General features: G+C 42.4%; 1 protein-coding gene and 2 long non-coding RNA genes across 5 annotated transcripts in view; 2 read left to right on the forward strand and 1 right to left on the reverse strand.

The window, feature by feature from the left end:
* RASGEF1B (RasGEF domain family member 1B) overlaps positions 1-27,386 on the forward strand; it is a 597,383-nt gene that overhangs the window by 314,546 nt on the left and 255,451 nt on the right. The gene's annotated exons all lie outside the window — the stretch shown is intronic.
* On the reverse strand, positions 401-8,598 carry LOC109499094. Its single transcript, XR_002741844.2, has 3 exons — positions 8,459-8,598; positions 7,378-7,445; positions 401-1,095 (listed from the first exon to the last, which is right to left on the reverse strand). It is a non-coding gene; the product is annotated as an uncharacterized LOC109499094 (long non-coding RNA).
* Positions 8,592-13,592, forward strand: LOC123385025. Its single transcript, XR_006596987.1, has 3 exons — positions 8,592-8,942; positions 9,088-13,107; positions 13,406-13,592. It is a non-coding gene; the product is annotated as an uncharacterized LOC123385025 (long non-coding RNA).

The following is a 27,386-nucleotide window of genomic DNA, read 5'->3' on the forward strand; positions in this document are numbered from 1 at the left end:
AGAGGACAGGAGGACAACAAATGAAGGTTCTGTTAAATTGCATTTGATGTGTCTATATAAGGGTCCCCATGTACATGTCTTCTACTAACTTCTATCCTGCACATTAATGTGATGCCTAGACTGAGAAATCTTGTCATTTCAGTGTAAGCTGAGCCTTGGGTTTACTGCCTAAGCTTGCCATGTTCTTCTGAGGGCCTAGATGGGATGGCTCTTCTGTCACAGTGGTGTGTATCTGGCCATTATAGAATGGTCAGGGACTCTTTCCTGGGTCTCTGCACTTGAACTCACAGTGTCAGCAGGTGAAGGCTGTCCATGTGAATTTATGGAATCTCTAGCACATCTAAAATCCGTTTCAACCTACCTCCTCAGGGTCTTTTGAGGCGAGAAAGCCTAGCATAAATAAATCTGAAAGATCAGTTTATTTCCTTTTGAGTCTTGTATTCCTCTGATGCCAAGATCAATTTTTTTTAACCTCCTCAAATAAAGCAGGTGGCAGAAAGTCTTTTTATGCTGTTGGGCTCTTCTAATTTCTGGGCTCAAGATTCGACTGGACTTGAGAAGGTGAGGAGAAGAGGCGATGCTCAGTCTCATTCATTGGTTGGCAGAGCAGCCATGTGCCGCTCTCCTTGAACCATGGGCAAGAAGCATGTGGCTGAATGCTGGAGATGTCCTTTGATGGGGAGACCAGGTTTTGTTTCCTTCTGGTTATAATATATATCATAATTTATATAATGATATCTGTATAATTACATATATTACGCTATACTATAAGTTATCACTAAAATGAATTTTGGAAATAATGCAAAGATATGAGCAAAACCTAGAAAGAGGCTGTAGTGGTCAGAAGGACATTGTAGTGTTCACAGGGCACTCCACAGCTTGCTTGCCCTCCAGGCACTTGTTGGAATTGCACTTCCCCACGATTCCCTTGAATTAGGCGTGGCTTTATGACTGCTTTGGCCAGCCAGGTGCACATGGATGGGAAGCTGAAGCTCTGAAGGCCGAGTGTTGCAAGGCTTGCCTTTCTGCTCGCATGGTGGGTGCTGCTCCATCAGCCCTGGTCCCTGAGGAAATCTTCTTATGGTTCTGCTTGGGCTATGTAGAGAGAACAAGAAGTAATCCTTTGTTATTTGAAGCTACTGAATTTTGGGGTTATTTGGATTGGCAGCATAGTCTGATTGATAAGGAAATCATCATGTTAAAGCCTCCATTTTTTTTTAAATATGAAATTTATTGTCAAATTGGTTTCCATACAACACCCAGTGCTCATCCCAAAAGGTGCTTTCCTCAATACCCATCACCCACCCTCCACTCCCTCCCACCCCCCCATCAACCCTCGGTTCTCAGTTTTTAAGAGTCTTTTATGCTTTGGCTCTCTCCCATTCTAACCTCTTTTTTTTTCTTCCCCTCCCCCATGGACTTCTATTAAGTTTCTCTGTATGACTTATTTCACTTAGCATCACACTCTCCAGTTCCATCCACATTGCTACAAAAGGCCATATTTCATTCTTTCTCATTGCCACATAGTATTCCATTGTGTATATAAACCACAATTTCTTTATCCATTCATCAGTTGATGGACATTTAGGCTCTTTCCATAATTTGGCTGTTGTTGAAAGTGCTGCTATACACATTGGGGTACAAGTGCCCCTATGCATCAGCACTCCTGTATCCCTTGGGTAAATTCCTAGCAGTGCTATTGCTGGATCATAGGGTAGATCTATTTTTAATTTTTTTAGGACCCTCCACACTGTTTTCCAGAGCGGCTGCACCAGTTTGCATTCCCACCAACAGTGCAAGAGGGTTCCCGTTTCTCCACATCCTCTCCAGCATCTATAGTCTCCTGATTTGTTCATTTTAGCCACTCTGACCAGTGTGAGGTGGTATCTAAGTGTGGTTTTGATTTGTATTTCCCTGATGAGGAGCGACGTTGAGCATCTTTTCATGTGCCTGTTGGCCATCTGGATGTCTTCTTTAGAGAAGTGTCTATCATGTTTTCTGCCCATTTCTTCACTGGATTATTTGTTTTTTGGGTGTGGAGTTTGGTGAGCTCTTTATAGATTTTGGATAGTAGGCCTTTGTCTGGTATGTCATTTGCAAATATCTTTTCCCATTCTGTTGGTTGCCTTTTAGTTTTGTTGATTGTTTCCTTTGCTGTGCAGAAGATTTTTATCTTCATGAGGTCCCAATAATTCATTTTTGTAAAGCCTCCATGTTGAGAGGTAGTAGAAATATGACAAAGGAAATCGCTCAAGAGGAAAGGTCTTACAAATTTCTTGTTTGCTTGTTTTAACCTTAGGAATTGCTGGCCAGAAAATAGAGGAAAGGATTGAAAGACATTAAAATGTCCAGGCCAAGCCCTATAAAGCTCCTGTTTTTTTTTTAATGGAGTAAAATATATATAACATAACATTTCCATTTTTTATATGTACAGTTTAATGGCATTAAGTATATTCACACTGTTGTGCAGCTATAACCACCATCCATCTCTAGAACTTTTCATCATCCCAAACTGAAACTTTGTACCCATTAACCAATAACTCTGTTTCCTGTTGTAACCTCCTGGCAACCACCACTTTACTTTCTGTCTCTATGAAGTTGACTAGGTACCTCATATAAGTAGAATCATATAGTATGATTTTTGTATCTGGCTTATTTAAAGGGTCTTTTTTTTTTTTGTAAAAAGATTGCCTTCTAGTTTTTGCTAGCAATTCCTTTATCTGTCTAGCTATTTCCAAGACAGTCTTAGCTCAGAGAAGAGAGGAGTGGCAGGAATCTGCCGTAATCACTGACTCCGGCAGTGGGTTGAGGCGGCAGCATGCTTTCCAGGCCAGAGGTCAGTAACCTTTCCAAACTGGAATGCCAGAGTTCCAAGACCTGTGCTTCCCTTGGGTCAGGGGTCAGGGATGGTTTCCAACCCTGAGTGACCAAGTTCTGCCTCCTACTGATATGGGGAAGGCAGGTTGCCATATCCTAAAATCGAGGTAGAGAGCTTTGATTTCTTTCAGTTGTAATGATTGAGCGCAGTGACAGCAGGTGATTATAGCTTTCAAAAGGGGCTATGACAATGATGACAGGTCCCAAAGCCATGGAAAACCATCCTATGGACCATCAGAGAAAGAGGAGGGAGGCTTCTTTATCATTCTTTTCACTTAAAGAAAAGTTAAGTTGTGGGAAGTTGTCTGGGTCAGTCTTTTTACTTTTTGGCAATTGCTCTCCCCACCCTGCCCCAAGAATTGTACTTGTTAGAAATACATGGGCAATCCAGGGTGAACATTGGAGGGGCGAGGGATGGCCATGGGAGTAGACTCAGTGGCACTGATTTGAGGGCACATGGGCAGAGTGGTGAAATCTCTGTATTCTGGCCATATTGAGGTTTGGAAATCATCACAATCAAAGGTTTATTTTTTTAAAAAAGGGTCATAGGAAATTTCAATAATTGCCATAAAGATAATAAAGCTGTTCTCTAGTTTACATATCTCCCCAGAGGTATCATCTATGTGCCAGGCATTTAACTGGGTGCTGAGGATTCAGCAGAAACATAAACACACATGGTTTCCTCCTTCATGGAGCTCTCAGTGTAGGGAGCAGACAAATTTTAATCAATAAGTCAGTCAATAAGTATTTATTGAACCTGCATTATGTTCCAGACACTGGGGATACTCTAGGAAGCTAAGGAGACACAAATCATGTAAACAAAATGTCAAATTGTAACTCTAATAGGGGCTAGGAAAGAGAGGCGTTCTGTACTGTGGGAGCCTATAATCCGAGTTTAAAGTAGCCAGGAGAGCTTGCTTGGAGATCCAGGGCACAAAAGAGCTTCACCAGCTGAAACGGGACAAATGTGCACTTGAGGCAGAGGGAATGGCACTGCAAGGGCCTTGCGGGTGGGAGCTTGGGGAGAATGAGAATGAATGGAAGCCTTTCGTGGTTGGAGTGGGGAGAAGGGATTGGTGGACAAGGTAAGGCGGGCAGGGTAGGTGGGAGCCAGTCCAGAAAGGTATCCTTATAAAAGTGAGAGGAGAATGACCTGTTATTTTCCTTGTTAGGATGTGTGAATCTTTTCTTGGGACGCCTGGGTGGCTCAGTCAGTTGAGCATCCGACTTAGGCTCAGATCATGATCTCGCGGTTTGTGAGCTCGAGCCCCATGTTGGGCTCTCCGTTGTTGGTGCAGAGCCTGCCTTGGTTCCTCTGTTCCCCCTTCTCTGCTCCTCCCCCACTTGTACTCTCTCTCTCTCTCTCTCAAAAATTGATACACATTAAAAAAAAAAAAGAATGTGCATATCCTTTCTTTTCCTTCTCAGTATGGCATCATGATTAAGAAAGAGCATAGTTCCTAGAGCTAGACTGCCAGGGCTGGATCTCTGCTTTCCCACGTATAAGCTTTGTGACCAGAGAAAGGTGTAACATCTCTGCATCAGTTTCCTTATCTGTAAAATGGCAACTATAACAGTACCTACATCATAAGTTTGTCAGGAACATTAAACGAGTCTATATATGTAAAGTGTTTAGAACAATACCAGGCATGAATTAAAAGCACCACGTGAATAAGACCTATTATTATGGCCCTGTATTGTAGAGAACATCACTGTTCTCTACAGTCACCAACTGTTGTTCCCCAGTTACTTCATGAAGAAGAAACCCAAACCGAATTATATCCAGAACACATAAATGTTTGCATGATGAACAGAAAAAAACCTAAAACAAACTGTAGGTCTCTTCAGTGTCCATTTACAGTATAGAAAAATGCCTTTCTCAAGTAAATCACCTTAGAAAAGTGCTCTTTCAAAGCTGAGAGAATTAAAATACCTTCTACTTTGCCCAGTGTGTATTTGAGATTTTTGGAAGAACATATTATTCCTGATACTGATTCAGATGACACTTGGAACTGACTCAGGGCAGAACTTCCCTCAAATCCTTTCATCATTTTGCCATCGATGTAACTGAGTAATCTTAGACGGTAGAGTCAGAAGCAACCTTAGAGATCGGCTAGTCATTTGTTCCGGTTTAATTGGCTGTTGGTTTCTGCATGAAGTGATCACATTAGAAAATAAGAGCTGCCAGTTGAAGAATTTAATAGACAAGCAATTAATTTAACTGAGATGCTTCAGTGAAAATCATAAATACCATCTGCAGCTTCTCCTTTGGAAAGTGGTGATACATTTTTGCTGAAGTTTCCTTTCTCTTTTAAAAATCTATTTCTGAAAAATAAAAATAATAAGCAGCCTTTGTACCTATAGGTTTGGTAACGTCGTGAGTCATCAGGCCCTCCATGCGGACGATGCTGTATTATTAAACAAACTTTTATTGAAAGCTCACTATATCTGAGGCTTGTGATGGATGCATTTATATGATGCCTCATTTAATCCTCATGGTTATTATGTGGAGTCCTGGGTAGGTCTCGGGCCCCACTGGCCTTGGGTCCCATCTCACCCTTCCTGCGTTGTGTTCTGTATTGCAGAAGACTGACTCCAGCAGCTGCTATTCCTAGCGTTTCCTGTCCAGTGGTTCCTTCTTGGGTTTGGGCATTGGGAGGCACTGGTAGAGATGTTGGGTGGCAGTGGGGAGAGAAGTCAGGGTATTTCTTCCATTTCTCTGCCTTGGACTGTGCCTTCTCTATGGCTCTAGCTCCCATGGGTCTGTCTGGCCATGGTTCTAGCTTCCACTTGGTGGCTCTGCCTCTAGGTTCCACCAACATTATCCCTTCCCTTGGTCTCTCTAGCCAGGGGATGGTAGAACTTCCTCCCCTTACTCATCTCTGGATTGCCCCATTGCCTGCTGTTTGGCTTCCATATTCCATCACCTGTAAAATCAGTTCTCTGCATTAGAAATAAACCAATTTCTTCTCTCTTGTTTAGGCCCTAACTGATGGGGTTCAGTATAAATATACGTGTGTGTATGTGTGTGGAAACAAAGGACCATATAGGCTATATATCACAATTTTTTTTCTTTTTAAATTTAATTAAGTAATTAACTTATTTATTTAAGAGAGAGTATGCACAAGTGGGGGAGAGGGGCAGAGGGAGAGACAGAGAGAAAGAGAGAGAAAATCCCAAGCAAGCTCCACACTCAGTGCACAACCCGATGCGGGGCTTGATCCCATGAATCTGGGATCATAACCTGAACTGAAATCAAGAGTTGGATGCTCAACCGACTGAGCCACCCAGGTGCCCCAATATATATCACAATATTAAGCTCAATAGTATAAATCTACCAATGAAATCAAAGTCCTAGCACTTCTAAGTTCATATGTACCTTTTCTATTGTCATGTTATGGTACCTTCATAACTCTCTAGGAAAGGTAAACCCCTTTTTATAGAGGTGATCCCTCTTGGATCATCAGTATCATAATGGGGTTTGCCACAGCCCTGTTTTCGTTCAGTTGGATTGATGACTTATTGCGGGATGATTTTGAGGGTCAGTATCCTGCATGTGTCCAGAAATGGAATTATTAGGCCTTGAAGCAGCACATTAAAAAAAAAAGCCCTTTTATGTGACTACTAAAGCTTCGTTCCTTTGGGAGTCCTCAGTAGATCCATGGAGCCACCAAGCTCTGACCACTCTTGAGAACTTTATTCCTCATCTTGAGTTTAACTCAGAATCATGATATGGACACTCTTAAATTATTGGTAAGTCCCACATGTAAGATCAAAGGCTTTGGACTTTGCCATAATTTTAGACTTAATTTTTTAGACTGTTTATAGGAATAAATCACAGGCTAGAATGTATGTGGTCTGAAAACACTGAAGGATGCTTAGGATAGCAAAAATCAATAGGGCCCGACAGTATTTTTAGATTTCTAGAATATCCTTAAAGGGTAAGAATTTGTCCAGGGCCCGGCAAGGGGTGAGGTAATTAACCCCCTCAGATTCACCTGGGGTCAGGAGCAAGCCTTGAAGGGTGGTTCTCATACCTTGCATACCCCTGCCCTGCAATAGGGCTGGTCTATGTGCTGCCCTGAGGCGTGATCTCATGCCTGCCTTTTCTTACCTCATTGTCCTCACTTCTGCTGGTCCTCTCACCTGCACCCACACCGGCGCTGTTCAAATCCTCCCCATATATCTTTCACAGCCTGAGTGCCACTTGCTGTCCAATTCCTCCTAAGTAACTTGTTTTCCTTCAAACTCTTACGGTGTGCCTACTTCCCATGATCTTGTACTTCTTCATTTTACTGGGTTTTATTACGCTTTAATTTCTCCAATTGCGTTAGCCTTGTCTTTCCAAGTAGATCACAAACTCCTTAAGAGAAGAACTATTTCTTACTCTTGATCATCTGCCGCACTACCTCGTACAGAGCCAATACGTGTTGAATAATTGATTTGGTGTGAAAACTGCTTCAGTCTTCTAGCTCCCAGCCACTTAATCTACTTAGTTACCTTACTGCTGTCTTCTGTAGCCATTGGGCAGCCACTGCACAGTACAAGTTTTGAGCACTAACGTATTTCTTCCAGTCAAAAGAGAACCATGACAGAGTTCCAGACACGGTGGCGAGGAGAGAGGGAGAAAGAAAAAAGTGTATTTAGAAACCCAGCTTGTTCTCTGACCTCAAAGAACTTGTTTGCTGGAAGTTACTGAAAAACAAAGCTGCTCAGAACATTTATCAGTCTGTCTTCAGACCAGAACAATTATCAGTCCATCTTCAGACTCTGGGATGTCTTCAAACAACAATAGGAAATGACATATGCCAAGAAATTCTTGGTGGGACGTTTGGGTACAAAGGGTTTTCTTTCTTTCTTTTTTAATGTTTACCTGTTTATTTTTGAGAGAGAGAGAGAGAGAGAGAAAGAGAGAGAGGCAGAGATACAGGGAGACAGAGGATCTGAAGCAGGCTCCATGCTAGCAGCAGAGAGCCCTATGCAGGGCTTGAACTCACAAACCATGAGATCATGACCTGAGCCGAAACCGAGAGTTGGATGCTTAACTGACTGAGCCACCAGGTGCCCCCAAAAGGGTTTTGTGCTTTAAGAACATTAGCTTCTACATCCATATAAAAGACCAGAGGTCATGGTTGAGTAACTATTATTTACTGAGCTAAGAATGCTATGGTAACTTAAATCTATATGCTGGATTTTTCACCACAAATGTAGATCTAGGTATTCTAAATTACACTAAAAATGAGAAAACTGAGATCCAGAGTTTAAGTAACTTAAAAGAAAAAAGTCACCTCCTCCAAGAGGCCTTCCCTGGACCAGGATGGGCTAAGCACCGTTAGATTTCCCATAGCAACCTGTGGCTATCTTTATCATAGTGCCTACATATTATTTTATATAGTGAGTAGAAAGTAATATAATCATCTATTTTATAGATGTGTCTCCTCTGTTAGATTGCAGCCTCCTTGAGGATAAAGTTCAGCTTCTGAGTTTTCTCTGTGTTACATTTATACTCCCACTTTCATACATGTCATAGACCTTGGGGTTTTCCACCACAGAATGCCCTTCAGTTATTGAGAATAATTACCAGCTTTATTATACAGTCAGGGTTCCTCTGTGTGTCTTCCTTTTCTATGGAACAGAGCATTTAGGACATTTTCTTTCTTAGGAGACACCAGCCCCACTGCATTTTAGTGGCCAGAAAGGCTCTGTTTCCACAAGTTAGCATCAAAAGAGGATAGCTTATAGTCATAATTGCTCCCTGGGAGAAGGGTTGCCACGGACACTGGAGAACATTCACGGTTAATTTTATAGAACCATGGCTAATGGGACAAATCACTCAGCCATGGAGACTCCTCAAGCTCAAAAAGCATAGAGATGCAAAGAGGGAAGCAGGTCATGGGCTCTGCCCTGGGCTTCTGAGGGGGTCTTTGGCAAGGGGAAAGCAGGCAGATGTGACTCACCAGGTCAACTGTGGGTGGCATTGGACTCAGCTGTCACAGCTGGGCTGACATCAGCAGCAGGGGATTGACATCAGTGCAAAGACAGCATCAGCGAGCCAGGAGTGTGTGGTAGGGACAAGCAGGGTTTGAATACCCAGAGAAGAAAACCTTCTGTTGTGGGGGGGGGGGGGGGGGGGGGGGGGGGAGGGGGGAACTACCAAATAGCAGCGGTAAGCTGGGTTTTTTTTTTTTTTTTTTTTTTTTGCCATCCAAGGTCTAACTAGGCCCAGCTGACTTGGTGCTCGTCTAAGGAGGTGCTGTGATGTGTCCTAGATCACATGGAATATTAGAGGTGAGGGTGAGCGGTAAGACTCCCAGGCCGGTGCTCTCTCCATACACCATACAGAAAGGGAGACAAGAGCAGATTTTTACAAAAAGTTGTGAAATCAAGTTAGGAACAACCTGACCCTTGAACAGCCTGCTTCTCAAAGCACAAAAGGTCTTTTGGGTGTTTAGTGACTGCAGTGATTTGACATAGCAGCTTTTCATTACTTCCTGGAGGTGATTCTTACAGATTAAGCCAGAAAAAGATTGCCGTAGTGCAGTCATCATGCATGTGCTGATCTTTATTGATGTTAAGAAGCAAGAAAGAGATTTAAGTGGGAACCCTTCCTGTGCAGGCAATACTCTGCCTTACAAACAGGAAACCGTAGTGCATAATTAAAACTATAATAGTCTTTAAAAGATAATAAGCAGCTTGAATTCCCTAAACACTTCACTTTTTCAAAATCCTTTGATGAATTCTATCTCACTTGATCTTCATAGCTACTTCTGCATAACTTGGGAGGCAGTAGTAATCACCCATTTTGTAGATGAATCCGAAACCAGAGAGGTTTGGTGATTTGCCCAGGATCACACAGCAGGTACTGTCCGAACTGAGACGAGCATTTTGCTTCTTTATCTGGTGTTTTTGTGTAGTAAAGTTCACAATCCCTTATCTGAAATTCTGAAACCCAAACAAAAACAACAAGTCTATTTTTTTCTTTCCTAACTCATTTGATGGCAAAATTTTTACCTATCTTGATCTAGGTTTGGCAATAAAACCTGTTTCGAGATGATGTGAAGCTCTTTTTGTCCTCTTTAGGGAGAATATTCATATGTTTTTTACCAAAATTTTAATGTGTTCAGTTGCAGGATGCTGCCCCAAATCAGTGTGTTATATTTATTGTATTAGTCATATTGTCTTTCTACAGTCTCTCCCCAAAAAAGTTCTGATTTCAAAAGCATAATACCAGAGTTTTGGATGATAATTGTAACTCTGAAGTAGACTGTCTTTGTCATCTAACAGAGCGAGGCAATAAGGTATTTCCATTAACCAGAGATTCTGGTTAACAGTCACTATAGATGGCGTACATGTATTGCTAATGTTGAACAAATGAGACTATAATGAAACAGACTTAATATCAACTCAGCAGTTGTTGTGAGAGTGAAATAAGATAATTCAGGTAAATCATTTATCACAGCGTCTGGTTCATAGGACACATTTCATAACGAGAGTGTTAGCTATTACCTTTCTCAATAAACTTTGTATCCCCATGTTACAGATGACAGGCAGAGGTTAAGTAACCTGCCAAGGTCACATGGCCAGTAAGTGGCACCGCCGGGGACGAGACACCCAGGCTGACTGTTCCACCCAAAGCATATGCACGACCAGTGGGGTGGAAATAATTCTAGGATCTTCCAGGGGGCTCTAGAAGTCCTTCCAGATCATCATTATGAAAATTAATTACTGAATCATTGGACTGCAGCATGTGGAAGTGTTGTTTAATAGCCTGCTGGTTAAGAGGTTTTGCTGGCTACAGATAGAAGGAGTAGAAGAGGGAGAGGGAAGGAGAGAGAGGCAGAGAGAGGGAGAGAGAATAAACTAGAGAATGTCTTATAAATTAAAAAGTTGGAATGACTTTATGGAACAATTGGCAAACCTCTATGTCAGAGAATTATTACAAGAATATTAACTCCTCTGGATAGACTAGATGAGGTCTTCCTGGGAATTCTGGCAAAGAAAAGACACTCCTAGGACTTTCCCCAAAGTTCTGTGGACTAGGTCAGTGAAACCTATGGTTTTTGGGTAGAATAATAACTGTGTGTGTGTGTGTGTGTGTGTGTGTGTGTGTGTGTGTAATGAGAATTCCCTCCCCTTCTACCCTCCTGACAGCTCCCCTGATGACAGCTTTTTTGCCTTCTCAATTTCCTGCTTTGAACCTAGGAAATTTTCATTTGCTTTGGTGGGGAAGGTGGTGGGCTGAGAGAGAAGGGGCAAGAAGAGGAGAGTGGAATACAGATCCTTGAGAGAGGAGAGGAGAAGAGGGAAGTGCTTGCTTCAAAAATGGATTCCAGTCCAGCCTCCGTCCTTCACGACTCCTGTCCCAGATGGTGAGAGCAGAGCTCCCATGCCTGTGCCTGTGGTCTGTCCGGGCAGCCTGGCAAGACAGTGAGCCCCTCGGTGGCTAAGCCCGAGATTAAGAGGACCTCAGTGCCATTGTGCTGGCAGCTGCTCAGGCTCACCCGTGTGCCGTGCGCCTCAGCGCATGTCTGGTCTTCCTCGCTGTTTGGAGCAAGGCACTTGAAAGGCGCCCCCTCCCCCAGACTCCTTGACATTTGTCCAGAGATTAATTGGGCTAATCCCCTTCTTGGAAGAATAGGTTGGAGAGTATGTATTCAGGGAGGGTGAGGAGGCAGGCCAGGATTGAAGAGGCTAGCATTAATGAAGGCACTGGGGCTTGCTGGAGCCTTTGAAGGAAGAAAAGAGCAAATTTCTCTGCTGTTCCTGGACAAGGCTGACAGGTGGGCAGGGAGACTGCGGTTCTTCTGTTCCGCCCGGCTTTGCCAGAAGGTCTGTGCGCACCAGCAGTAACAACTTTTGACAGCACCAGCTGTCACTCAGGGAGGGAGCGCTCCCGGCACACCTTGGCCTGCCATTCTCGTTTCTTGTACTGAGGGCAGAGGGTGAGAGCCCCAAGATAGGCCATCCCGAGTGTGGAAGACATGCATTGCCTGGATGCTTGTCTGGGATGCTTACAAAAGTGTATATTTACAGATTGTTTTGAATCAAGCATTCAAAAGGAACATCATTTATTACTTGAGATTTATGGTCGAGGGGAGGCAGGGGGCCACGTACAGTGTTTTCTTGTGCTGTATGCAGCTGTCCATACTCGACAGGGGATGCAAGTCTCTTCACCTTATTGTCTAGTAATAATAGCTAGCGTTCCCTGGGAGCTGCGTGTGTGCCAAGGCACCGGTCTAAACATTTTACAGGTATTAATTAATTTCTTCTTCGTAACAGCCCAAATGAAGTAGATGCTAATATTGTCTCCATTTTACAGAGTTAGTACCATGCCCAGGATCATTTGTAAATCGTGGCACCAAGGCTCAAATTCCTATAGTCTGCACTGGCTGCATTGCTAACAGAGAAAAGGGACTAAGCATTTTGCCTGGGCTAGTCTCGGTTTGGAACGTGACTTCAGTGAGATTGAACAGTTAATTGAGGATAATGCATCCCGGGAGAACTGAGGATAAAAAGCCATGGAAATGCTCTGAGGTCCCTGGGAACCCTCTGAAAGATATGTGCCTAATTGTACTATCGGTAGAAAATTTCCTCCAGCTAACAGGATTGCACGCATGTGCTGTGTTTCATTGTCAATTGCTGTAGGCACCAGCTTTAACAAATATGAAAGGTCTGGTGGTTAATCAAATGAACTTAAGAGCGTTCTTTAAATGGGATTTATATTGATGTCCATCATAAAAACTATTAATAATGAGGAACTTAAAAAACGTCATTGCGAACTGAAAGGGAATCTGCAAAGGTATGAATATCTGTTCATCCTTTATCAGAGGTGAGGTAACCAGGTCAGAGAAATGACAGATGCTAATAATGGCAGAACAACAATGGGGAGGCATATCTTTGTGGTTTTGAGCACCGTGAGAGCTCTTTGAGTTCGGAGCATCTAACGTAAATCTGTTTGTTTCTTCTGTGTAACCACTGTCCACTCAGCAGGTCGCACGCACACAGCCTCTTTGGCCAGCGATATTCTTTCCTATTTTGAGAATCGGTTTCCTGGCACCAGAGACCAGTGCAGATTCTCAAGTGGGGTTCAGGAAGAGAAGGGAAAGTAGATGCAGAGTCAAATCACCCCCCTCTTTGAACTTTAAAACCACCTAAGAAGGAGTACTGTCTTCATTTTATGATGAGGAAACTAAAGATCCAAGAAGTTGCTAACCCAAGACCACACAGTGGGTAAGTGGCCAGACTGGACCTGTGCACAGGCTGTGACGTCCAGGGTGGTGCTTTCCGCACGGCCTCCACTCCTGCTTGTCACCATGTGTCCAGCACTAGGTGGTGAAGATGGTGAAGGAAGGAAGGGGAGAACCTCATCTTGCCAGACTGGCACCATACCCCATCCCTCCTCGGCTTTGTTGCCAGACTGTTTTTGCCACATCCTAGTCAGTCTCCTTGCTATAGGCGGGGAAGGTGTGGGGGGGAAAGGAGGTAGACATCCTTGCTTCCTAATTTCCCTCTTATATCCTTTTCCCAGTTCAACCACAACACCCTCTCTCACCTCCTAACTGCTCTCATCCCATGTGGATCTTCACTGCTTGTTTGAAGCTGAGAGCTCACTGCTGGTGGCTACTTAAGATGGAAAATGACGGGGGCGCCTGGGTGGCTCAGTCGGTTAAGCAGCCGACTTTGGCTCAGGTCACGATCTCGTGGTCCGTGAGTTCGAGCCCCGCATTGGGCTCTGTGCTGACAGCTCAGAGCCTGGAGCCTGCTTCTGATTCTGTGTCTCCCTCTCTCTGACCCTCCCCCGTTCATGCTCTGTCTCTGTCTCAAAAATAAATAAACGTTAAAAAAAAGATGGAAAATGACAAATGACTTTGGTAATCTTCGGTAAACTCCTGGGCTTGAGAGATTTGAGCTCACAAATTGAGATCTAGGTAGATCTTTCTGTGTAGTTGGGAAGGTCTTTTTTTTTTTACCCCCCCCCCCCCCCGCCCCAACGTTCGTCACTGGAGCAGAGTTATAGGCTCATTACACCCAGAAAAAAGCTTGATGCTAGAGTTTGTCAGAAGAGAACCTGTCCCAAACAAAAGATTTCCAAATAAACTATTAAAACAGGCTCTTTTTACAAGTTGGGATCACTAGCAAAATCTCTTGCTTCTCCATATGTAGAGTCTTCTGATAAAATGCTCAGGGGTATTCAAGTTGTACTACTTTTTGCATAAATATCAGTCTTATTTATAGAAGGTAATATCATATATATCTATCTGACTTTATTTTAAATTTTAAATGTGTTTATTTATTTTTAGAGCACATGCGAGCAGGGAGGGGCAGAGAGAGAAAGAAAAACAGAATCCCAAGTAGGCTCTAAGCTGTCAGTACAGAACCTGACCTGGGGCTCGAACCCACAAACCATGAGATGACAACCTGAGCCAAAACCAAGAGCCCAATGCTTAACCAACCAAGCCACCCATGCACCCCATACCTGACCTTATTTTAACATGGTTTAATTTGATAGGTGACAGGATCAAACCCAGTTTTTCCTTCGTGGTACTGGTATGGTGTTTTGGGTCCACATAGCCCACTGCACGTACCATTCTATGGTCTTTCACTCACATGCCTTTGCCTCACATCAGATGTGAATGCCTTAGTTGCACAGACCGTGTTTTAACTTCTTTTGCATCTTAGTGGAACATCCTTCCACCCTTACCTTGTCCAATCCATTTTCCACTCAGTAGCCAAAGAGAGCTTTTGTGAAAACATAAATCAGATTGTGTCGTTTTCTTGCTTAAAACCCTTCAAGGTTTTCCCATTGCCTTAAAATACGATGTGCATGCCTGACTGGGGCTCACCACTCCCTGCAAGTTCTGGCTCTTGTCTCCCAGCTCTAAGCTCCTGGCCTCGGCTCAGTGCTCTGCTGCCTCAGGGCCTTGGAACCTGCTCCTCTCTCTGTCTGGAATGTTCTTCCCCTGGCTTTTGTACAGTTGGCTCCTTTTCAAGCCTCAAGTCTTAAATGCTTAAATGTCACCTTAAATGTCAGAAAGACCTTTCCCTGAACACTCCACACGAAGCAAGTTATTTCTGTTATGTTCTACCTCTCCACTCTGTTTAAATTTCCTTATAGTATGTATCACGTTCAGCGATTACTTTATCAACTCACTCTGGGTTCTCTGTTTCTTTTATTAGAGTGTAGGCAGCAAGAGGACAGGGGCCTCTTTTGTTCACAGATGGATCTTCAGCACAAAAAACAGTGGTTGGCATGGATCGGTGCTCCATGTATATGTGCTTAATAAATGCAGGCATGAATGAACAAATGAACAATCACAGAGATTTTCCTACAGTCATTACCCAATAGGAATTACGTGTAGGGATTCTACCAATGGTTTGAGACTTTTGTATTTACCCAAATGGATGGTGTGACCCCTCATGCTTGTGAACATATGCCAACCACAAGAGAAAGGCTTGTTCATATTATATATTTTATTATTGTTATTATTATTATTATTATTATTATTATTATTATTATTATAAGAGAGCACTGCCTGAGAACGAGAGCAGAGACAAGGGACCCAGTGCTACTCTGCTTGTCTGCTGCTCCTGCATAGTCTGGATACCTCTTTCTGCTGAACCCTGCATCTTTTCAAGCCTGAGATGGCCACACTGCCTTTGGACACTCTTGAGTACAAATGAGAATGAATTGGGAGATTCTCAGTCCTGAATTTGAAAGATTTTTCTTCATAGCTCTTTATTTTTTTTTTCCAATGTTTATTTATTTTGGGGACAGAGAGAGACAGAGCATGAACGGGCGAGGGGCAGAGAGAGGGAGACACAGAAACGGAAACAGGCTCCAGGCTCTGAGCCATCAGCCCAGAGCCCGACGCGGGGCTCAAACTCACGGACCGCGAGATCGTGACCTGGCTGAAGTCGGACGCTTAACCGACTGCGCCACCCAGGCGCCCCATCTTCATAGCTCTTTAAATAAAGTATCTGCTTTTACAAGAAGCTTTAAAAGACATGGAGGTGGATAATTAGGATCTAACCCCTCGTAAGGTGGCCGCTGCCCTGATGACAACATCACGCCCTCCGGAAGCTGGCCATCTTCAGAAACTGGTTATTTATACTGTCATATCCAAAGCCCTAGGTTTCTTTTTCAGATCTGGTGTTAGCATGCTGGGAAGCAAAGGAGTGAGCCTCACTGACTCTATAGACATTTAGGGTGACTTATTTTTGGCTCTGCCGGAAAATTTCCAAATTTATCTTAAAGGAAAAGTGACCAGACCCCAACAGACTAGGGTGTGCTCAGTACCTCTATTGTTCCTCGATTTATGCACTAGGGGCCTGGGAGCATACTGTGGAAAATAACTTCTCCAAAACATATTATCAAGATCGTTTGAAATGTATTTTCTGAGACAAAGATGTTGTCTTATTTAAAATTTTATATTTGTTGGGACACCTGAATGGCTCAGTCGGTTAGGTGTCTGACTTCGGCTCAGATCATGATCTCACGGTTCATGAGTTTGAGCCCCACGTCGGTCTCTGTGCTGACAGCTCAGAGCCTGGAGCCTGCTTTGGATTCTGTATCTCCCTCTCTTTCTCTTGCTCCTCTCCCACTTGTGCTCTGTCTCTCTCTGTCTCTCAAAAATAAAATGTTTTAAAAAAAGTTTAAATCAACTTTTAAAAAATAAATAAAAATTTATATATGTTTATATTTATAGTGCTTACTAGAATTTCCAGTGTACCATTTTGCTTAAGTTCCTACAGCACTATTAATAATAGCTAATGTGGACTCAAAATAGAAAATGACAAGGATTATTCTAATAACATTCAGGAAAAATTTCATCCCTGCATTATCAGCTCTTTTGAGATTGAAAAATAATTTCCTAAATTGTGGCCTAAGGTGCTAATCTCCTAAATACTGTCTCTTCTCTCAGTTCTTATTTTGTTTATTGCCTTTGAATCATTTATGGATTTAAAGCCACCCCACTGAGTACCAACTCATCTCTGCCAGGTGCACTGGGTCTCAATGGGTTGGAAGTGAAATGTGGGGTCCCAAGCAGGGAAAGAGATGGAAGCCACACTCACAGTTTATTTGCTCACAGATGTTCACATAATAGAGGCTGAAATTTAAGAAGTAGTTTCTTTCTCTTTGTATTTGTGAGGAGACAAAGAAAAACGGTTGTGTGGGGGTTGGAGGCAAGGGGCAATGAAACTCTGAGAAGAATTGGGAATATCCATGTTCGTCAGCCTTGGCAAGAGAATAAACTCATTGACAAGGGTATTGATTTTTATTCTCAGGAACACAGACTAGGGCATTTGACTCTTGATGAATCATTACCAAGTGACTTTTACATGAGGAAGGAACTAGTGCTTGATCCAAGATGAGGACTCCAAGAACCATCCATTGATTTCTCCCCTCTCCCAGCACCCTGAAGAGCTGTGGAGGAATCATTATGCAGTGTCAGGGTCATGACAACTCCGATGCTTTGCGATACTGCTTAGACCTTGGCAACAGATTCCCCCTCCGCCTATGTCAGTGATGCCAGTTTTGGTCTGTGTTGACTGCGGTGACAGGTCGCCTCCTGGTACTGAGTTCTCTGTTCTCTCATGCAAGGAAAGGGAGGACATTGTGGATGAAAGAAAGACATTTGCTGTGACTCTCTAGGCGAGGACTTTCTAGGCTAGAAGTGTAGAAGCCACAGTGTTTCCTCCTGTGTGCGCTGCTCCTATAGTCAGGGTTAGTCACCAAAAGAGTAATTGCTTCTGGATTATGACTTTTGTGGTCAGAACAGCTAGATTTCTTTTAGATTTGATTAAGTGTTGGTGTTTAAGATGCTTTTCCAATGTGTTAGGATTCTTCTAAAATTGCACTTGTTGTGATGAGCCCCGAGGGTTGTATGTAAGGGTTGAATCACTAAATCCTACACCTGACACTAATATTACACCATATATTGGCTAACTAGAATTTAAAAACTTGGGGGGAAACTTATTACATATATTTACATATATTTTAAATTAATGCTAGGTTTTGCAGGCCAGTAGACATTATTCCATTCATATTGCCAAAGATCTTATTTAAGAAAACATCCTTGATTAGGCTTACTAAATCAGGACATTCTTTTATTTTCCTATCTCATTTACTAATTATGCAAAATAATTTTTTTATCTCGTTCAGCTAATTTCCACATGACATTTAAATTTGTCAATCAGTTACTCTTGAAACTAATCAGATGATGTCAAATCCCTAAACTTTTAATAAACAGGTTCAAACCCCACAAGATGTCTTCATTTGAGAGACTGAAAATAGATGTAAATCTTTAAAAAGAGCAGATAAGAGAATATTTTAAGTGAGACATAGTGTTTTCAGGCAACAAGATCACGTAATCATGGGAATATTTCCAGACATCTGTTTTCAAAATGTTCTCTTTTTTTAAAAAAAACAATTTCTAAATTCATTGTAAAACACTCCTCCATTATGGAGGGGTAGATTTTAAAGGAAAATAGAATTACATTTAAAAAAAATGAATTAGTGGATTTATTGTTTTGAAAAAATACCTTCTAGATACCTTACAGGGGTAGCAATCTCTTATATTGCAGAGCACATCAGAAGATTTGTATTTATGTAAAAGAGAAATACGAAACTCACCTGTAAGCCTGATAACTTCAGTATTGCCGTGAGACAGTGGAGTACCAGAGTTTCATGGATACTGCCATCCCATTGCAAAATACTCTAGGCAATTAATGAATAGTAATTGAGTATGTAAAGGGGGACATGGTGCTCTGAGTGTGTTTTTTTAAGTTTATTTATTTATTTTGAGAGAAGGAGAAAGCATGCGAGCAGAGGAGGAGCAGAGAGAGGGAGAGAATCCCGTGCAGGTTCCTTGCTGTCATCACAGAGCCTGATGTGGGGCTCGAACTCACGAACCATGAGATCATGACCAGAGCCAAAATCAAGAGTCAGACACTTAACCAACTGAGCCACCCAGATGCCCCACTCTGAGTATTTTGAATAAAATAACTTATAATTCAGGCCGGGAAACATGTATGCAAGAAGAGAAGAGGAGAATCCTTCTTTCCTCACAGCAAACCAAGATATCCTAAAGCCATTTCTCTCTCCTAATCTTTAGGTCCTTTCAAACTCTGGGGCGTTCTAAAGGAATGCCTGAATCTTTTCTCTGCTGCTGGTGATCAGTCTTAAAGGGGCAGATGGCACCTTGTTTACAGTAGCCCTGGGGTGAGGATATCAATTACCTATTAAAGGGAAGGAACTCACCGCCCAGAGGAGATACTCATTGCACCAAAGGTCACATGAGTCAATGACAGTTTAGGACCTAGAACATTAACTGGAGCTTTATTCACTCAAACACCCAATTTTCCAGGACAGAAAGCAAGCTGGTTTCCCCTAAAAGATGGATCCTTTTTCTGTGGCATCTGACACTCCATTTTTCTTAATTACCTAGTTGTGGTGCTCAAGAAGATGTGAATGTGTCTGTGTGGGACTAAAAGAGAAAATCAAACTGTTCAGATATGAAGCATTGTGTGAACTGAAAGGGACATGTTATGATCGACAAACTGTCAGAAGAAATAATGATGAAAAATTTCATTCAACGATAACTCATTTCCTTATTGAAAGGAATCAGTCTTCCAATAGTGTTCCACACCGTGTACGTACTAAACGGGGCCTTAACCTGTGCCTTCCCTAGCAGCACAAACAGCACCCCCTTGAACCGTACAAGGCAGAAGTCCTGGTCCCCTGTGAGGGCAGTGCCAGGTACATAGTAGGTGCTCAGTAAGTATTTGCTGGATGGGTAAATGCATTCAGTGGTCTCTCCAACTTCCAGAATCATTTCCCTGTGAGACTCCAACACACCCTCTAGTCTTCCTGGTTGAGGGGTTGAGATACTGGTGCATGGTGCCACCTATTGTGTTAGTAGGCAGGAACCGTTATTCTCTTCCTTTTACAGGTGCGCGTGTGAGTGGCTAGTGTATTGAGAGTTTAGAAACAAGACTGCCTCTGGTTTTACCTTGATCCTGTAGTCCTAACTTGCTCTTTGGTCAAATAATAGTGAATTAGCCTGGACCTACAGAACAGTGGTCATCCAACTAGCCATTAAATGAGCATTTTTTAAAAACTTGTTATGGCCAGGCTATACGGGGAAGTACAAAGATAGATGATATAAACTCTGCTCTCAAATCATTATTTAGTACATGGCAACTTCTAGAAAGTTGGGGGTTGTGGGAAGGGGGCAAGTCCATCAGGTCAGAGGCTTCCCAAGGTATTTGCACTTAGAAGAAGACTGTGCTGTTGACCTATTTTGTGGGCCCCTTAGAATATGGTTTAAAATGGAGATGTCAGAATTGAATTTTAATGATATTCAGAAAAGAGGAGAAAGATGAAGCTTCTATGGCTCACTCTTACCCCCTGCCCCATCTGTTCCCCAACCATAGGCCTGGGCAGCGCTCAGTTTCCCTCCCCAGGGAAGATCAGGGCGGCGGCAATGTGAGAAGGACAAGGAGGGGGCATTGGAGGTCTGAAGAAAACAAGACGGTTCAGAGTACTGTGAGAGGGAAAGGCTGTATATGAAAGATGTGCTATGTATAGAGATGTCATTGGGGTGCCTGGGTGGCTCAGTCGGTTAAGTGTCTGACTTTGGCTCAGGTCACGATCTCCCGGTTCATGGGTGTGAGCCCTGCATCCGGCTCTCTACTGTCAGCACAGAGCCTGCCTCGGATATTCTCTTTGCCCCTCCCCACTTGTGCTTTCTCTGTCTTAAAAATAAACAAACATTTAAAAACAGATGTCATTAATAGTAGCTAACATTCACTTAGTGCTCCCCATTTGTCAGAGACAATTCTCAGCACTCTGCATTCATTATTTCATTGAATCTTTATAACCACATGTGGTTGATATTATTAATATTACAGTGTTCAGATAAAGAGATGGAGGCATGGAGTCATTAAGTTTCTTGCTCAAGGACACATCTAGTATGTGGTAGAGGTGGGTTTTGAATACCTCACCACCGCTCTATGCTGCACAATAGCATAGAGTGCAGGAGTCCTCCCTTCTCTGCGTTTCCGTTAACATCAGTCTGAAAGCAGATGATCCTCCTTCTGACATCAGAAGGTCAATAGTAGCCTAACACTAAATCACGATTCCTACATCATTCACCCCACTCCATCTCATCACATAGGCATTTTATTGTCTCACATCATAAGAAGAAAGGGGAGTTCAGTACGGTAAGATTTTTCAAGAGAGAGAGGGAGGCCACATTCACATAACAGTATATTTTTATTAGTACATTAATAGTATATATTTATTACAGTATATTGTTATAATTGTTCTATTTTGTTATAGCTACTGTTGTTAACATTTTGCTGTGCCCCATCTGTAAATGAAACTTCATCGTAGGTATGTATATATAGGAGGAAACATAGTGTATACAGTGTTCCATACCATTTATAGTTTCAGGCATCCACTGGGGGCCTTGGAACACGTTCCTCTTTGGATAAGGGGGTACCACATATGATACTTGGATGTGAGAAGTACATTGAATGTAGGGCCCAAGGTGGGCACCCAAGTATCTAGTGTAGAACCACCCCCACCCCCCATGATATTATCATTATGATGGGGAACACCAGAGGAAGAGCAGATTCGGGAGGCCAGAAAAGAGTATGGTTTGGGACAATTTGAAACGAAGGCATCTTTGGGACCTGCAGCTGGAGATGTTCAGTTAGTTGATGTATATGGTTCTGGAATTCAGGAGAGAAATCTGAGCCTAAAAGAATTTGAGATAGATCTAAACAAAAGCAAAGTAACAAACAGAGAAATACACATAGCAGGAAGCCATTTTTTTATAGTACTTGAAACTTTGACCCTAGATTTTGAGCAGCTGATATTCAGAGTTGCCAGTTACCACGATCCCTAGCATTTATACAAAATAGGCTTTCACACATGAAGTTTATTTCTCTGGCTCTTCTCTTAGAGGGCCACACTGAGTGGTAATTTTTTTCTTCTATAGCCTTGATGGATTTGCAACCATACATCTGTAGTCTTCCACTCAGCATTTGTGGCACTGTTTGCCAGCATTATTGGTATAGTTTGTGTCCGTGGAACTGATTGACATATGTGGACATCTGATGCACCGTATTGGTCCCATGAACACTACATACCCACCAAAGAAGCTGACTGATAGCAATACTGAGAAAGAGGGGAGATCCTGTTGATGTTTTTATGAGTCCGTAAAAATAATGTTTCTGGGCTTATATGTTCAATAAATCTACTTGCAAAACCGATGGAACATTCTATATTGTGGGGAAGATAAATTAGCCTGATGCCTGTGCAGTTCTTTGTTTCCTGTTCAATAAAAGAGGGCTGCCCACATAGAGCTATTGCCCACAGGACACTGGGTTTCAATCTTTTAATAAAAGATGTCCTTGAAGGGTAACACGTGCACCCTCTCCAACCCCAAATTAGAATATGCCCCTATTTTCGGACCTTGGATGAATGCCTATCAGAGAATCAGTTTCATGGAGATTTTGGGGGAAGGGTGGTTTAAAACCAAAGGTCTTCAGCATTAGATTAGTGGTGGCTTCCTGTGGCCAGAAGTCATTCCCACAAAGCATCTTCTGTCTGTCTTTCTGTGGGGTGGAGTGGTGGACAGTGCCACTCCACACGAGGACCTGGCACTCGCTGGGACTTTTCGAGGCAGAAAATGGACAGAAAATTACAAAGAGAAAGAAAAATGGCAACCAATACATTAAGCAGTGCACAGTCATTCTGAAGAAAAGCTGGGCCTGCAGATTTCTGAATAAGCAGGATGATAGGTGCCCCAGGACGTGCCTCTAATTTTCTCTCTCTAATAGGAACTGCCTGAAGGGCCATTCTTTCTATTCTGTGTGCAGCCAGGATAGCTGTTGCTAAGCGAGTCACCGCTGAGAGAAACTGATGTTTTCTTGAAAGAGGCTTTAGCATTATTCTTCCATCTCTCTCTAAACTACCAGTGTTTAAAATTTTTAAATTGTCTTCCCCTACTGATAGAAAAACTTCTGTAAATGTTTGTATTCTTAAATTGTGTGTGTGTGTGTGTGTGTGTGTGTGTGTGTGTACTCATGACCGCCACTGACTCTTACATAATGAGCATTCGAAAACTCTGCCCCTTGCCTATTCAAGTGAAGCTCTTTGGAATGGACATGGGTGAGCATGCCATTAGTATTTCAGTTATAAATTGTTAGTAGTTGTTAGTGAAAAAGAAAAAAATTGTTGTAATGCCATATGTGCATATATATCTTGATACCTTAAACTGAGAAGTCTTGGAATGAAGAGAGAAAAGACTGGAAGAGGCTTCTCTAGCATCCAGCAGAGAAGCGATTATGGAAGTCAGCACATTCCTCTGTTCAGTGGTTATGCACTGAACACCTACTTTGTGCCTTCAAAGAAAGCAGGTCTCCGCCTGAATGAGCCTCTGTTCTCCTGAGGAAGCCCAGCTGCCCTGTTCCATGACTCAAGCGGGTGCCATTTGCCAGGCAGCGTGGAAGCCCTTGGAGGGGTGGTGTTGGTGAGGAAAGGAAACTGAACCCCTGCTGGGGCAGGTAGAGATCAACAGTATGAGGAAGAAGAATGCAGTGGGAGGGGAGAGATGGTAAAACGGGCTGCTCCTTCTGGTGGGACTGAGACAGCTCGGCAGCTGGGACACAGCTAGTCCTGTGGATATCCAAGGAGGAACATTCTGGGTGTTGATTTGGGGTCCCATCCTTGCACATGAACACAGCCCAGCAGGCCTGAGAATGACCTCCTGAGTGGCTTGCAGGCTCCCGGGGAACAGGAGGCCCATCCTCGGCAGCTGTGAGCTGCCACATAAATAAGGCACCAGAGCTTTGTTACACTCAGTCTGCTCCCTGTCAGGCCTGACAAGGCAGCCCCCTTTGTGCTCCCGGATAATGGATTTCCTTTCCGAGGCGCCATCAGGTTCTGAAACACGAACCGTGAACTGGTAAGCCCAGCTCCTGTCTCCCCGCTTCTCCCTCTACAAGGCCGGGTCCTCAGAAGCCTTTAAAGACTTTTATGAACGTGGCTTGTCATTGTCTTGTATAAAATGAATGTCCAAGCTTTGCACGCAGTTTGATCACCAGCTGGCTAGACCTCAGCCTGTGGTTACGAAGTCTTTCAGAAAAATCGGCCCTTCGGCCACTGCTTGTGAGGAGGGAGAAGTATAAACTTCTGTTGTGAGGAGAGTTGGGAGTCTTTGGGGTCTCTCCCCCTTATGTTCCTAGTGAGCTTTTTTCTTTTTAACTTATAGAAATAACGCATTTCTTAGTAAGTCCAACAGTACAATGGTAGAAAAAATAGCAATCTCCAACCCTTCTCTAATAATTTGTATAGTAGAATAGAGCAGAGGTCAAGCTTAGCCACACTGCCTGATGTAGACCCTGCCTGCCCCTTGCTAGTGACCTTGCACAAATCAATCTGTTTTGGCCTCATTTTCCTTATCTGTAAAATGGGAGTCATAACAATCTTTTACTTACTTTATGAGGTTGTAGTGAGTATTAAATGAGTAGCACGTTATACATTTACAAATAATATCTGGGGAAAAGTAAGCACAATATTCATATTGACTCTTATTAGCAGAGCTATTAGGAAATGTCATTTGTTTCTTTGTTTTCTCATAAATCATCACATAGAATTTGGCAACTCATTTTTTTTTCTTAATTAACCTTAGTTCTATGGCAAGCATCTTTCTGAATCCAAACCTAAACATATGTAGATGTTATGGTCAATTTTTAACAGCTGCATACTACTATTTAATGTGTACTGCCATTTATTTGTTTGAACATGTGTAACACTTCAAGTAGGTTGTTTCTAAGTTCGTATTCTTACAAACAATGTAGCAATAAGGACTACTGCACATATACCCTTTGTTCTGTTGCTTTAGTTTCTGAAAGATTCTCCAAAGTGGGATTGCTAGATGAAAAGTTCAGAGACTCCGTCTTCTATTCTTTTATGATTTGTAATTCTATCTTGAAATTTTTTTATTTGGTTAAAGTTGACATAATGTCACATTAGTTTCAGGTGTACAACATAGTGATTCAACTTCTCTATACGTTATCCTCGGCTCACCACGAGTGTAGCTACCATCTGTCACCCTAAGTTATGAGATTTTAAAATGGTAATAGATGTCCCGAAATATCAGAGCAATTTGCACTCCTACCAGAAATTTATGAGTGCTCGTTTCCCCGTGTGCTTACCAGCAATGGATATTATCAATCTTTAATTTTTTCCAGTCCAGCAGGCAAAAAATAGAATCTCATTGTCCTCACTGACTACCAGTGAGATTGGGTATATGGAAGGGTTCTAAGCTGAGGCATTTAGTAGTAGGATTTCTGGTTTGAAAGATCGCTGGGGCTCCATATGGAGTCAACTAGGATGGGAGTAGGGAAGGCTTGTCTGGAATTACGGAGGATGGTCAGGAGGTTGTTTCTGTTCTCATACTTTTATCTATTATTTTGACACTAATCTCTACTCCCAGATGTCAGCCTCTAACCCTGACCTTTATCCTGGCTGCCAGCATAACTGTCCTTTTGCTGTAACAGGCATTACTGTCTGGATGCCACTTGCAGAGAAAGCTCAACCTCAAAATGTCCAGAACAAGTCTCTGTCTTCTGTTTTCCCTCTCCCCAAATCTATCCCTTCTCTTATTTTTCTTGATTTAGTTAATGGCCTCACTGTCCCCCTAACTGAATCTAGGATTAGATTTAGTTAGTCTTGCCTAAACTACAGCACTTTGGAGTCACTCTTCAATCCTTGTTCTCTACCTCCCACAGCCCATCTGTCACCAAGTCCTGTGATTTTACCTCTGTCCAGTCGCTTAAGTCCTCCTTGTGTGTCATTCTCTTTGCAGCTGCCATTTGATCACACCTCCATCATCTCCTTCTTGCTTATGATATACCTTCCCAAGTTCTCAGCCTGATCAGACGCCTTAGTTCTATTCTCTCTGCTTGGAATTTTCTTCCATCATATATCCCCAAACAGTGAAGTGAAACTCTCCTACACTCAGCTTGAGACTTCCTTTTCCTGCCAAGTCCTCTGTTGGTCACACTCGACTTCAGGAAGGACCAGTAACTCCTTCTCTTGTGTTCCTGTTGTACTCTCTACATCACCCTGTACTTGAATCCATAGCACTGTCTCCTTCAGAGATCTCTGACCTCCTTGAGAACATGGGCCATGACTTTCTCATCTTTTTATCCAGCACACTACTTGGCAAAAGGTACTAGTTAACAAGAAAGGCACACTGGTTTAAACTTTTGTGGCTAAGGATTAAATTACTAGTAAAATGTCTTATCTTTAATTTTTTTTAAATTTTATTCATTTTATTATTTTTTTAAAAAGGTGCTTAGAACGTAGTAGTTTGTTATGTATTCAAACACTATTTTACTTTTTTAAATTTTATTTATTTATTTTGAGAGAGAGAACAAGGCAGAGAGAGAGGGAAAGAGAGAATCCCAAGCAGGCCCCGTACTGTCAGCACAGAGCCGGGAGATCACGACTGGAGCCAAAATCAAGAGTCAGATGTTTAACTGACTGAGCCACCCCAGTGCCCACCTTCTAAGAAATTTGGAAAGAAACTGAAAAGTGGAGATAAAAAAGTGGTATCACATCATCTATGTTTTCATTTATAATTTTATCTGGCCTTTCCCCATCTTAGTAGAATGAGTTCATAATTATCTATAGTGGGATGAGTACCTCCCATCTTTATGTCCCCATTCCTAAAGTCTGGGAACCCTAGAATAACCCAAAAAGAAGGGAGCCTGCTGTAATATTAATTAATACTGGGAAGAGAAGGGCAATCCTTTAATATAGTAAGAGTTAAGAAACGCGTTACCAGAATGTTATCTTTCTCAATGTTTTGATAGATGTAATATTTTCCAGTGTGGTGCCATGGAGTTTACAGCTAAATTCCTGTGGGAACCGAGCTTGGGATGAATTGAAATGGATAATGGGTGCTCATCTTGAAACACTACCACCCACTGTATGCTTTATCGCTCATCATAATGTTTTTTCCCTCAACAATGAAGTTTCTCAGATGAGATTCTGCTGACCTTCCTTATTCATTTTCAATGACCAGCGTAAATGATGAGCAGACTAGTATCTGTTGTCTACTTTATGGTAGGGCTTGAAAAAGACAAGGGAGATGAGCCAAATCTCATCCCACCAGACCTTTATATCATTAGACTCAGAAACAAACAAAGCAGTTGAACTTCCTTTGGGATTTCTGGTGTGTGCTTCATCAGCTATGATGGTAAATCTGTTTTGTAACTGACTCTTCTCCCTCCTTCTTCCATGAGGAGGGATGTGGTTGCAATTTCCATTTGTGCAGTATAACATCTTAATTTCTGTTCTCAATCCTGTGGTGTTGGACATTTAAGTTTTTCCGTCTTACTGTTGTAAAAATTATAGTTAATAAATATTTTAGGCATTAAGCATTTTTCTGTATTTCAGAATTTATGTCCCTAAGCCATTTCTAAAT

This window comes from Felis catus, chromosome B1 (genome assembly GCF_018350175.1).
Source record: "Felis catus isolate Fca126 chromosome B1, F.catus_Fca126_mat1.0, whole genome shotgun sequence".
NCBI classification, from domain to species: domain Eukaryota; kingdom Metazoa; phylum Chordata; class Mammalia; order Carnivora; family Felidae; genus Felis; species Felis catus.